Below are 13,844 nucleotides of genomic sequence, written 5' to 3' on the forward strand. Positions count from 1 at the left end.
ATAGTCTTATGAGAATGAAGACTGCTGTAAGAGCACCCGAAATAGCCCTACTGCCAGTGTCTCTGCAAAAAGTGGACACTGAGTTGAAACTACTTTCTTGAATTGATTGCACAGTTAAGTACCCTTGTTGCTCGGCACTGTTGCCATTATGGAATCGGAGCGATTGAGAAAGACAAAGGTCCGTATTGTAGAATAGAATCCTGTCGTGCTCTTTTTAGTGACCAATCGACACCAGTATACCAGGAATACATAAACATGATAAAACAGGAAGAAAAGTAATGAATTCAAATGTAATGCATTTTATTTAGAAAAGTCCACAAAACCTGCACCATTCCAAACTTGCAGTGAGTGATTAATAAGAGGATCTGAAACTATGTCAAAGGAAATGAATAGGTAAGACATGAAAATCACAAAAAATCTGGTGCTCAAGATGGATATTGTGTCAAGTGTCATGCCCATGAGACTCTGTGACACATGTTTCGGAAAATATCTGGCTTCAACAGGTGAAGGATTACTTGAAAAGTCAAGCAAGTTAGCAAGGATGTTCCAACCTAGAAGAGGGCATTGCAGTGTGAGGGCATCATAGAAGTCATCATTAGAGACAATGAATACATTATCACTAAGTCAATGACCTCCTAGTTATTATCTTTACCAAGTGGGTGGCCGTGAGACAGTGATCACCACAGATAGGAAGTCAGAGATGTCAGGGGAAATGAAAATATGCCAGGCAAGAAATCTAGTTTGTAGAAATCATCAATTTTTGAAACAGAGTAAGAAAAATGCTGGAACTCTAGAATAGTGTCCATAATGGAAAAATCTTACAGCAATTCTTAAATTTTGTAAAGTGCGAATGCCAAGAATATAACACACAGTGCATCGAATTTACGCATTTGGCCAATCCAAAGCAGTTGCTAAGGAATGGTGCATGTCAGGACTATTTGTCCCTATTTTGAGTTCATCTTCATTTCCATCTGTAGAAAGTACCAGTATATACACATTTTTTAGAAGACAAAACATCAGAAACCGAACTAAAAGCTATTTCAGTGCATATAAATCAAAATACTATAAATAAGGATGGCGAGGAGTAGCAACCACCGCACTGTATACTCTCTTCAATCAAAAGTGTTCAATATGAATTGCGGAAGGGTTTGTGTTGCAGGAGTTGTTCCTTTCTTTACCTTCGCTCACTGGACCATCATATGCAAGGTGTGTTTTCCAAACTCACAGACTTGCTTTACATGTTGACTGTGTTTTTTTCATGTTTTTGTTGTTTTTGCCATGGGGTGTTTATTCTGTGTGTGAATTGGTGTTCAGCTGGTCTATTATGGTCAGATCAGTGCTTTTCCATCAAGTGGCCCTGTGGCCTAATGGATAAGGCATCAGCCTCCGAAGCTGGGGATTGTGGGTTCAAGTCCCACCTGGGTTGTCAATTATTTTTAATTTTGATCTTAATTAAATATGAACGAATTTCAACATATATTAACATAAAGATGATTAAAAGGTCTCATCAATGAAAATCATCACACTCATTTCATTCACCTTGTCAATACTGATGTATTACCGCGACACTATGCAGTAAAGACACGTGAATCTTGTCCTGTCTTCATAGAGCTGCCTTGCAACTGTGACATATCACTTAATATTTTGCTTCTCAGGGAGTATAGCAGCAGAGAAACAGATACTGCTAATTCAATTCCTTATGAGGGCCCCAGCATTTAAGATGTTACTCTTAAGTGAGCTCCCATGTAGCCACCAATTGCTGAAAAGTGTCTTCCTCAGGTGTCATCTCAACTGTGAAGAGAATCCTCCTAAGCTAGCCTCCTTGCAGTGACATGGCACTGAGAATCATTTTCCTCAGTGAGAATCTCTGCAGTGAAAAAGTTTCTCTTAAGGGATTGTCTCTGTCATGGAATGTTACAGGAAGTCCTCTTGGTTGGGTAGTGTCCCTGGATTGTAGATCATCCTTTTATAGAGCTGCACTGCACTCATATGTTACTGAACAGCACCTTCCTCTGCAAGAATACTAGCAGTAGAAAATATAGTCTTATGAGAATGAAGCCTGCTGTAAGAGCACCCGAAATAGCCCTACTGCCAGTGTCTCTGCAGAAAGTGGACACTGAGTTGAAACTACTTTCTTGAATTGATTGCACAGTTAAGTACCCTTGTTGCTTGGCACTGTTGCCATTATGGAATCGGAGCGATTGAGAAAGACAATGGTCCGTATTGTAGAATAGAATCCTGTTGTGCTCGTTTTAGTGACCAATCGACACCAATATACCAGGAATACATAAACATGATAAAACAGGAAGAAAAGTAATGAATTCAAATGTAATGCATTTTATTTAGAAAAGTCCACAAAACCTGCATTCAAAACTTGCAGTGAGTGATTAATAAGAGGATCTGAAACTATGTCAAAGGAAATGAATAGGTAAGACATGAAAATCACAAAAAATCTGGTGCTCAAGATGAATATTGTGTCAAGTGTCATGCCCATGAGACTCTGTGACACATGTTTCGGAAAATATCTGGCTTCAACAGGTGAAGGATTACTTGAAAAGTCAAGCAAATTAGCAAGGATGTTCCAACCTAGAAGAGGGCATTGCAGTGTGAGGGCATCATAGAAGTCATCATTAGAGACAATGAATACATTATCACTAAGTCAATGACCTCCTAGTTATTATCTTTACCAAGTGGGTGGCCGTGAGACAGTGATCACCACAGATAGGAAGTCAGAGATGTCAGGTGAAATAAAAATATGCCAGGCAAGAAATCTAGTTTGTAGAAATCATCAATTTTTGAGACAGAGTAAGAAAAATGCTGGAACTCTAGAATAGTGTCCATAATGGAAAAATCTTACAGCAATTCTTAAATTTTGTAAAGTGCGAATGCCAAGAATATAACACACAGTGCATCGAATTTACGCATTTGGCCAATCCAAAGCAGTTGCTAAGGATTGGTGCATGTCAGGACTATTTGTCCCTATTTTGAGTTCATCTTCATTTCCATCTGTAGAAAGTACCAGTATATACACATTTTTTAGAAGACAAAACATCAGAAGCCGAACTAAAAGCTATTTCAGTGCATATAAATCAAAATACTATAAATAAGGATGGCGAGGAGTAGCAACCACCGCACTGTATACTCTCTTCAATCAAAAGTGTTCAATATGAATTGCGGAAGGGTTTGTGTTGCAGGAGTTGTTCCTTTCTTTACCTTCGCTCACTGGACCATCATATGCAAGGTGTGTTTTCCAAACTCACAGACTTGCTTTACATGTTGACTGTGTTTTTTTCATGTTTTTGTTGTTTTTGCCATGGGGTGTTTATTCTGTGTGTGAATTGGTGTTCAGCTGGTCTATTACGGTCAGATCAGTGCTTTTCCATCAAGTGGCCCTGTGGCCTAATGGATGAGGCATCAGCCTCCGAAGCTGGGGATTGTGGGTTCAAGTCCCTTCTGGGTCGTCAATTATTTTTAATTTTGAGCTTAATTAAATATGAACGAATTTCAACATATATTAACATAAAGATGATTAAAAGGTCTCATCAATGAAAATCATCACACTCATTTTAATTCAGCTTGTCAATACTGATGTATTACCGCGACACTATGCAGTAAAGACACGTGAATCTTGTCCTGTCTTCATAGAGCTGCCTTGCAACTGTGACATATCACTTAATATTTTGCTTCTCAGGGAGTATAGCACCATAGAAACAGATACTGCTAATTCAATTCCTTATGAGGGCCCCAGCATTTAAGATGTTACTCTTAAGTGAGCTCCCCTGTAGCCACCAATTGCTGAAAAGTGTCTTCCTCAGGTGCCATCTCAACTGTGAAGAGAATCCTCCTAAGCTAGCCTCCTTGCAGTGACATGGCACTGAGAATCATTTTCCTCAGTGAGAATCTCTGCAGTGAAAAAGTTTCTCTTAAGGGATTGTCTCTGTCGTGGAATGTTACAGGAAGTCCTCTTGGTTGGGTAGTGTCCCTGGATTGTAGATCATCCTTTTATAGAGCTGCACTGCACTCACATGTTACTGAACAGCACCTTCCTCTGCAAGAATACTAGCAGTAGAAAATATAGTCTTATGAGAATGAAGCCTGCTGTAAGAGCACCTGAAATAGCCCTACTGCCAGTGTCTCTGCAGAAAGTGGACACTGAGTTGAAACTACTTTCTTGAATTGATTGCACAGTTAAGTACCCTTGTTGCTCGGCACTGTTGCCATTATGGAATCGGAGCGATTGAGAAAGACAACGGTCCGTACTGTAGAATAGAATCCTGTTGTGCTCTTTTTAGTGACCAATCGACACCAGTGTACCAGGAATACATAAACATGATAAAACAGGAAGAAAAGTGATGAATTCAAATGTAATGCATTTTATTTAGAAAAGTCCACAAAACCTGCACCATTCAAAACTTGCAGTGAGTGATTAATAAGAGGATCTGAAACTATGTCAAAGGAAATGAATAGGTAAGACATGAAAATCACAAAAAATCTGGTGCTCAAGATGGATATTGTGTCAAGTGTCATGCCCATGAGACTCTGTGACACATGTTTCGGAAAATATCTGGCTTCAACAGGTGAAGGATTACTTGAAAAGTCAAGCAAGTTAGCAAGGATGTTCCAAACTAGAAGAGGGCATTGCAGTGTGAGGGCATTATAGAAGTCATCATTAGAGACAATGAATACATTATCACTAAGTCAATGACCTCCTAGTTATTATCTTTACCAAGTGGGTGGCCGTGAGACAGTGATCACCACAGATAGGAAGTCAGAGATGTCAGGTGAAATGAAAATATGCCAGGCAAGAAATCTAGTTTGTAGAAATCATCAATTTTTGAGACAGAGTAAGAAAAATGCTGGAACTCTAGAATAGTGTCCATAATGGAAAAATCTTACAGCAATTCTTAAATTTTGTAAAGTGCGAATGCCAAGAATATAACACACAGAGCATCGAATTTACGCATTTGGCCAATCCAAAGCAGTTGCTAAGGATTGGTGTATGTCAGGACTATTTGTCCCTATTTTGAGTTCATCTTCATTTCCATCTGTAGAAAGTACCAGTACATACACATTTTTTAGAAGACAAAACATCAGAAGCCAAACTAAAAGCTATTTCAGTGCATATAAATCAAAATACTATAAATAAGGATGGCGAGGAGTAGCAACCACCGCACTGTATACTCTCTTCAATCAAAAGTGTTCAATATGAATTGCGGAAGGGTTTGTGTTGCAGGAGTTGTTCCTTTCTTTACCTTCGCTCACTGGACCATCATATGCAAGGTGTGTTTTCCAAACTCACAGACTTGCTCTACATGTTGACTGTGTTTTTTTTCATGTTTTTGTTGTTTTTGCCATGGGGTGTTTATTCTGTGTTTGAATTGGTGGTCAGTTGGTCTATTACGGTCAGATCAGTGCTTTTCCATCAAGTGGCCCTGTGGCCTAATGGATAAGGCATCAGCCTCCGAAGCTGGGGATTGTGGGTTCAAGTCCCACCTGGGTTGTCAATTATTTTTAATTTTGATCTTAATTAAATATGAACGAATTTCAACATATATTAACATAAAGATGATTAAAAGGTCTCATCAATGAAAATCATCACACTCATTTCATTCACCTTGTCAATACTGATGTATTACCGCGACACTATGCAGTAAAGACACGTGAATCTTGTCCTGTCTTCTATGAGCTGCCTTGCAACTGTGACATATCACTTAATATTTTGCTTCTCAGGGAGTATAGCAGCAGAGAAACATATACTGCTCATTCAATTCCTTATGAGGGCCCCAGCATTTAAGATGTTACTCTTAAGTGAGCTCCCATGTAGCCACCAATTGCTGAAAAGTGTCTTCCTCAGGTGCCATCTCAACTGTGAAGAGAATCCTCCTAAGCTAGCCTCCTTGCAGTGACATGTCACTGAGAATCATTTTCCTCAGTGAGAATCTCTGCAGTGAAAAAGTTTCTCTTAAGGGATTGTCTCTATAGTGGAATGTTACAGGAAGTCCTCTTGGTTGGGTAGTGTCCCTGGATTGTAGATCATCCTTTTATAGAGCTGCACTGCACTCACATGTTACTGAACAGCACCTTCCTCTGCAAGAATACTAGCAGTAGAAAATATAGTCTTATGAGAATGAAGCCTGCTGTAAGAGCACCCGAAATAGCCCTATTGCCAGTGTCTCTGCAGAAAGTGGACACTGAGTTGAAACTACTTTCTTGAATTGATTGCACAGTTAAGTACCCTTGTTGCTCGGCACTGTTGCCATTATGGAATCGGAGCAATTGAGAAAGGCAACGGTCCGTACTGTAGAATAGAATCCTGTTGTGCTCTTTTTAGTGACCAATCGACACCAGTGTACCAGGAATACATAAACATGATAAAACAGGAAGAAAAGTGATGAATTCAAATGTAATGCATTTTATTTAGAAAAGTCCACAAAACCTGCGCCATTCAAAACTTGCAGTGAGTGATTAATAAGAGGATCTGAAACTATGTCAAAGGAAATGAATAGGTAAGACATGAAAATCACAAAAAATCTGGTGCTCAAGATGGATATTGTGTCAAGTGTCATGCCCATGAGACTCTGTGACACATGTTTCGGAAAATATCTGGCTTCAACAGGTGAAGGATTACTTGAAAAGTCAAGCAAATTAGCAAGGATGTTCCAACCTAGAAGAGGGCATTGCAGTGTGAGGGCATCATAGAAGTCATCATTAGAGACAATGAATACATTATCACTAAGTCAATGACCTCCTAGTTATTATCTTTACCAAGTGGGTGGCCGTGAGACAGTGATCACCACAGATAGGAAGTCAGAGATGTCAGGTGAAATGAAAATATGCCAGGCAAGAAATCTAGTTTGTAGAAATCATCAATTTTTGAGACAGAGTAAGAAAAATGCTGGAACTCTAGAATAGTGTCCATAATGGAAAAATCTTACAGCAATTCTTAAATTTTGTAAAGTGCGAATGCCAAGAATATAACACACAGTGCATCGAATTTACGCATTTGGCCAATCCAAAGCAGTTGCTAAGGATTGGTGCATGTCAGGACTATTTGTCCCTATTTTGAGTTCATCTTCATTTCCATCTGTAGAAAGTACCAGTATATACACATTTTTTAGAAGACAAAACATCAGAAGCCAAACTAAAAGCTATTTCAGTGCATATAAATCAAAATACTATAAATAAGGATGGCGAGGAGTAGCAACCACCGCACTGTATACTCTCTTCAATCAAAAGTGTTCAATATGAATTGCGGAAGGGTTTGTGTTGCAGGAGTTGTTCCTTTCTTTACCTTCGCTCACTGGACCATCATATGCAAGGTGTGTTTTCCAAACTCACAGACTTGCTTTACATGTTGACTGTGTTTTTTTCATGTTTTTGTTGTTTTTGCCATGGGGTGTTTATTCTGTGTGTGAATTGGTGTTCAGCTGGTCTATTACGGTCAGATCAGTGCTTTTCCATCAAGTGGCCCTGTGGCCTAATGGATGAGGCATCAGCCTCCGAAGCTGGGGATTGTGGGTTCAATTCCCACCTGGGTCGTCAATTATTTTTAATTTTGATCTTAATTAAATATGAACGAATTTCAACATATATTAACATAAAGATGATTAAAAGGTCTCATCAATGAAAATCATCACACTCATTTCATTCACCTTGTCAATACTGATGTATTACCGCGAGACTATGCAGTAAAGACACGTGAATCTTGTCCTGTCTTCATAGAGCTGCCTTGCAACTGTGACATGTCACTTAATATTTTGTTTCTCAGGGAGTATAGCAGCAGAGAAACAGATACTGCTAATTCAATTCCTTATGAGGGCCCCAGCATTTAAGATGTTACTCTTAAGTGAGCTCCCCTGTAGCCACCAATTGCTGAAAAGTGTCTTCCTCAGGTGCCATCTCAACTGTGAAGAGAATCCTCCTAAGCTAGCCTCCTTGCAGTGACATGGCACTGAGAATCATTTTCCTCAGTGAGAATCTCTGCAGTGAAAAAGTTTCTCTTAAGGGATTGTCTCTGTCGTGGAATGTTACAGGAAGTCCTCTTGGTTGGGTAGTGTCCCTGGATTGTAGATCATCCTTTTATAGAGCTGCACTGCACTCACATGTTACTGAACAGCACCTTCCTCTGCAAGAATACTAGCAGTAGAAAATATAGTCTTATGAGAATGAAGCCTGCTGTAAGAGCACCCGAAATAGCCCTACTGCCAGTGTCTCTGCAGAAAGTGGACACTGAGTTGAAACTACTTTCTTGAATTGATTGCACAGTTAAGTACCCTTGTTGCTCGGCACTGTTGCCATTATGGAATCGGAGCGATTGAGAAAGACAACGGTCCGTCCTGTAGAATAGAATCCTGTTGTGCTCTTTTTAGTGACCAATCGACACCAGTGTACCAGGAATACATGATAAAACAGGAAGAAAAGTGATGAATTCAAATGTAATGCATTTTATTTAGAAAAGTCCACAAAACCTGCACCATTCAAAACTTGCAGTGAGTGATTAATAAGAGGATCTGAAACTATGTCAAAGGAAATGAATAGGTAAGACATGAAAATCACAAAAAATCTGGTGCTCAAGATGGATATTGTGTCAAGTGTCATGCCCATGAGACTCTGTGACACATGTTTCGGAAAATATCTAGCTTCAACAGGTGAAGGATTACTTGAAAAGTCAAGCAAGTTAGCAAGGATGTTCCAACCTAGAAGAGGGCATTGCAGTGTGAGGGCATCATAGAAGTCATCATTAGAGACAATGAATACATTATCACTAAGTCAATGACCTCCTAGTTATTATCTTTACCAAGTGGGTGGCCGTGAGACAGTGATCACCACAGATAGGAAGTCAGAGATGTCAGGTGGAATGAAAATATGCCAGGCAAGAAATCTAGTTTGTAGAAATCATCAATTTTTGAGACAGAGTAAGAAAAATGCTGGAACTCTAGAATAGTGTCCATAATGGAAAAATCTTACAGCAATTCTTAAATTTTGTAAAGTGCGAATGCCAAGAATATAACACACAGTGCATCGAATTTACGCATTTGGCCAATCCAAAGCAGTTGCTAAGGATTGGTGTATGTCAGTACTATTTGTCCCTATTTTGAGTTCATCTTCATTTCCATCTGTAGAAAGTACCAGTACATACACATTTTTTAGAAGACAAAACATCAGAAGCCAAACTAAAAGCTATTTCAGTGCATATAAATCAAAATACTATAAATAAGGATGGCGAGGAGTAGCAACCACCGCACTGTATACTCTCTTCAATCAAAAGTGTTCAATATGAATTGCGGAAGGGTTTGTGTTGCAGGAGTTGTTCCTTTCTTTACCTTCGCTCACTGGACCATCATATGCAAGGTGTGTTTTCCAAACTCACAGACTTGCTCTACATGTTGACTGTGTTTTTTTTCATGTTTTTGTTGTTTTTGCCATGGGGTGTTTGTTCTGTGTTTGAATTGGTGTTCAGTTGGTCTATTATGGTCAGATCAGTGCTTTTCTATCAAGTGGCCCTGTGGCCTAATGGATAAGGCATCAGCCTCCGAAGCTGGGGATTGTGGGTTCAAGTCCCACCTGGGTCGTTAATTATTTTTAATTTTGATCTTAATTAAATATGAACGAATTTCAACATATATTAACATAAAGATGATTAAAAGGTCTCATCAATGAAAATCATCACACTCATTTCATTCACCTTGTCAATACTGATGTATTACCGCGACACTATGCAGTAAAGACACGTGAATCTTGTCCTGTCTTCTATGAGCTGCCTTGCAACTGTGACATATCACTTGATATTTTGCTTCTCAGGGAGTATAGCAGCAGAGAAACATATACTGCTCATTCAATTCCTTATGAGGGCCCCAGCATTTAAGATGTTACTCTTAAGTGAGCTCCCATGTAGCCACCAAATGCTGAAAAGTGTCTTCCTCAGGTGCCATCTCAACTGTGCAGAGAATCCTCCTAAGCTAGCCTCCTTGCAGTGACATGTCACTGAGAATCATTTTCCTCAGTGAGAATCTCTGCAGTGAAAAAGTTTCTCTTAAGGGATTGTCTCTGTAGTGGAATGTTACAGGAAGTCCTCTTGGTTGGGTAGTGTCCCTGGATTGTAGATCATCCTTTTATAGAGCTGCACTGCACTCACATGTTACTGAACAGCACCTTCCTCTGCAAGAATACTAGCAGTAGAAAATATAGTCTTATGAGAATGAAGCCTGCTGTAAGAGCACCCGAAATAGCCCTATTGCCAGTGTCTCTGCAGAAAGTGGACACTGAGTTGAAACTACTTTCTTGAATTGATTGCACAGTTAAGTACCCTTGTTGCTCGGCACTGTTGCCATTATGGAATCGGAGCAATTGAGAAAGGCAACGGTCCGTACTGTAGAATAGAATCCTGTTGTGCTCTTTTTAGTGACCAATCGACACCAGTGTACCAGGAATACATAAACATGATAAAACAGGAAGAAAAGTGATGAATTCAAATGTAATGCATTTTATTTGGAAATGTCCACAAAACGTGCACCATTCAAAACTTGCAGTGAGTGATTAATAAGAGGATCTGAAACTATGTCAAAGGAAATGAATAGGTAAGACATGAAAATCACAAAAAATCTGGTGCTCAAGATGGATATTGTGTCAAGTGTCATGCCCATGAGACTCTGTGACACATGTTTCGGAAAATATCTGGCTTCAACAGGTGAAGGATTACTTGAAAAGTCAAGCAAATTAGCAAGGATGTTCCAACCTAGAAGAGGGCATTGCAGTGTGAGGGCATCATAGAAGTCATCATTAGAGACAATGAATACATTATCACTAAGTCAATGACCTCCTAGTTATTATCTTTACCAAGTGGGTGGCCGTGAGACAGTGATCACCACAGATAGGAAGTCAGAGATGTCAGGTGAAATGAAAATATGCCAGGCAAGAAATCTAGTTTGTAGAAATCATCAATTTTTGAGACAGAGTAAGAAAAATGCTGGAACTCTAGAATAGTGTCCATAATGGAAAAATCTTACAGCAATTCTTAAATTTTGTAAAGTGCGAATGCCAAGAATATAACACACAGTGCATCGAATTTACGCATTTGGCCAATCCAAAGCAGTTGCTAAGGATTGGTGCATGTCAGGACTATTTGTCCCTATTTTGAGTTCATCTTCATTTCCATCTGTAGAAAGTACCAGTATATACACATTTTTTAGAAGACAAAACATCAGAAGCCGAACTAAAAGCTATTTCAGTGCATATAAATCAAAATACTATAAATAAGGATGGCGAGGAGTAGCAACCACCGCACTGTCTACTCTCTTCAATCAAAAGTGTTCAATATGAATTGCGGAAGGGTTTGTGTTGCAGGAGTTGTTCCTTTCTTTACCTTCGCTCACTGGACCATCATATGCAAGGTGTGTTTTCCAAACTCACAGACTTGCTTTACATGTTGACTGTGTTTTTTTCATGTTTTTGTTGTTTTTGCCATGGGGTGTTTATTCTGTGTGTGAATTGGTGTTCAGCTGGTCTATTACGGTCAGATCAGTGCTTTTCCATCAAGTGGCCCTGTGGCCTAATGGATGAGGCATCAGCCTCCGAAGCTGGGGATTGTGGGTTCAAGTCCCACCTGGGTCGTCAATTATTTTTAATTTTGATCTTAATTAAATATGAACGAATTTCAACATATATTAACATAAAGATGATTAAAAGGTCTCATCAATGAAAATCATCACACTCATTTCATTCACCTTGTCAATACTGATGTATTACCGCGACACTATGCAGTAAAGACACGTGAATCTTGTCCTGTCTTCATAGAGCTGCCTTGCAACTGTGACATGTCACTTAATATTTTGTTTCTCAGGGAGTATAGCAGCAGAGAAACAGATACTGCTAATTCAATTCCTTATGAGGGCCCCAGCATTTAAGATGTTACTCTTAAGTGAGCTCCCCTGTAGCCACCAATTGCTGAAAAGTGTCTTCCTCAGGTGCCATCTCAACTGTGAAGAGAATCCTCCTAAGCTAGCCTCCTTGCAGTGACATGGCACTGAGAATCATTTTCCTCAGTGAGAATCTCTGCAGTGAAAAAGTTTCTCTTAAGGGATTGTCTCTGTCGTGGAATGTTACAGGAAGTCCTCTTGGTTGGGTAGTGTCCCTGGATTGTAGATCATCCTTTTATAGAGCTGCACTGCACTCACATGTTACTGAACAGCACCTTCCTCTGCAAGAATACTAGCAGTAGAAAATATAGTCTTATGAGAATGAAGCCTGCTGTAAGAGCACCCGAAATAGCCCTACTGCCAGTGTCTCTGCAGAAAGTGGACACTGAGTTGAAACTACTTTCTTGAATTGATTGCACAGTTAAGTACCCTTGTTGCTCGGCACTGTTGCCATTATGGAATCGGAGCGATTGAGAAAGACAACGGTCCGTCCTGTAGAATAGAATCCTGTTGTGCTCTTTTTAGTGACCAATCGACACCAGTGTACCAGGAATACATGATAAAACAGGAAGAAAAGTGATGAATTCAAATGTAATGCATTTTATTTAGAAAAGTCCACAAAACCTGCACCATTCAAAACTTGCAGTGAGTGATTAATAAGAGGATCTGAAACTATGTCAAAGGAAATGAATAGGTAAGACATGAAAATCACAAAAAATCTGGTGCTCAAGATGGATATTGTGTCAAGTGTCATGCCCATGAGACTCTGTGACACATGTTTCGGAAAATATCTAGCTTCAACAGGTGAAGGATTACTTGAAAAGTCAAGCAAGTTAGCAAGGATGTTTCAACCTAGAAGAGGGCATTGCAGTGTGAGGGCATCATAGAAGTCATCATTAGAGACAATGAATACATTATCACTAAGTCAATGACCTCCTAGTTATTATCTTTACCAAGTGGGTGGCCGTGAGACAGTGATCACCACAGATAGGAAGTCAGAGATGTCAGGTGGAATGAAAATATGCCAGGCAAGAAATCTAGTTTGTAGAAATCATCAATTTTTGAGACAGAGTAAGAAAAATGCTGGAACTCTAGAATAGTGTCCATAATGGAAAAATCTTACAGCAATTCTTAAATTTTGTAAAGTGCGAATGCCAAGAATATAACACACAGTGCATCGAATTTACGCATTTGGCCAATCCAAAGCAGTTGCTAAGGATTGGTGTATGTCAGTACTATTTGTCCCTATTTTGAGTTCATCTTCATTTCCATCTGTAGAAAGTACCAGTATATACACATTTTTTAGAAGACAAAACATCAGAAGCCAAACTAAAAGCTATTTCAGTGCATATAAATCAAAATACTATAAATAAGGATGGCGAGGAGTAGCAACCACCGCACTGTATACTCTCTTCAATCAAAAGTGTTCAATATGAGTTGCGGAAGGGTTTGTGTTGCAGGAGTTGTTCCTTTCTTTACCTTCGCTCACTGGACCATCATATGCAAGGTGTGTTTTCCAAACTCACAGACTTGCTCTACATGTTGACTGTGTTTTTTTTCATGTTTTTGTTGTTTTTGCCATGGGGTGTTTGTTCTGTGTTTGAATTGGTGTTCAGTTGGTCTATTATGGTCAGATCAGTGCTTTTCTATCAAGTGGCCATGTGGCCTAATGGATAAGGCATCAGCCTCCGAAGCTGGGGATTGTGGGTTCAAGTCCCACCTGGGTCGTCAATTATTTTTAATTTTGATCTTAATTAAATATGAACGAATTTCAACATATATTAACATAAAGATGATTAAAAGGTCTCATCAATGAAAATCATCACACTCATTTCATTCACCTTGTCAATACTGATGTATTACCGCGACACTATGCAGTAAAGACACGTGAATCTTGTCCTGTCTTCTATGAGCTGCCTTGCAACTGTG

The 13,844-nt window shown here is 39.4% G+C and overlaps 6 non-coding genes across 6 annotated transcripts; all 6 read left to right on the top strand.

Moving 5' to 3' along the window:
* The first annotated feature begins 1,353 nt into the window (after positions 1-1,353).
* Positions 1,354-1,426, top strand: TRNAR-CCG (transfer RNA arginine (anticodon CCG)). Its single transcript has one exon. It is a non-coding gene; the product is annotated as a tRNA-Arg (tRNA).
* Positions 1,427-5,428: 4,002 nt separating this feature from the next.
* TRNAR-CCG (transfer RNA arginine (anticodon CCG)) lies at positions 5,429-5,501 on the top strand. The gene has a single exon. It is a non-coding gene; the product is annotated as a tRNA-Arg (tRNA).
* Positions 5,502-7,466: 1,965 nt separating this feature from the next.
* TRNAR-CCG (transfer RNA arginine (anticodon CCG)) lies at positions 7,467-7,539 on the top strand. The gene has a single exon. It is a non-coding gene; the product is annotated as a tRNA-Arg (tRNA).
* Positions 7,540-9,499: 1,960 nt separating this feature from the next.
* On the top strand, positions 9,500-9,572 carry TRNAR-CCG (transfer RNA arginine (anticodon CCG)). Its single transcript has one exon. It is a non-coding gene; the product is annotated as a tRNA-Arg (tRNA).
* Positions 9,573-11,537: 1,965 nt separating this feature from the next.
* Positions 11,538-11,610, top strand: TRNAR-CCG (transfer RNA arginine (anticodon CCG)). The gene has a single exon. It is a non-coding gene; the product is annotated as a tRNA-Arg (tRNA).
* Positions 11,611-13,570: 1,960 nt separating this feature from the next.
* TRNAR-CCG (transfer RNA arginine (anticodon CCG)) lies at positions 13,571-13,643 on the top strand. The gene has a single exon. It is a non-coding gene; the product is annotated as a tRNA-Arg (tRNA).
* The last annotated feature ends 201 nt before the right edge of the window (positions 13,644-13,844 follow it).

The sequence above is a fragment of the Ambystoma mexicanum genome, chromosome 3q (genome assembly GCF_040938575.1).
Source record: "Ambystoma mexicanum isolate Mex_15411 chromosome 3q, UKY_AmexF1_1, whole genome shotgun sequence".
NCBI classification, from domain to species: Eukaryota; Metazoa; Chordata; class Amphibia; order Caudata; family Ambystomatidae; genus Ambystoma; species Ambystoma mexicanum.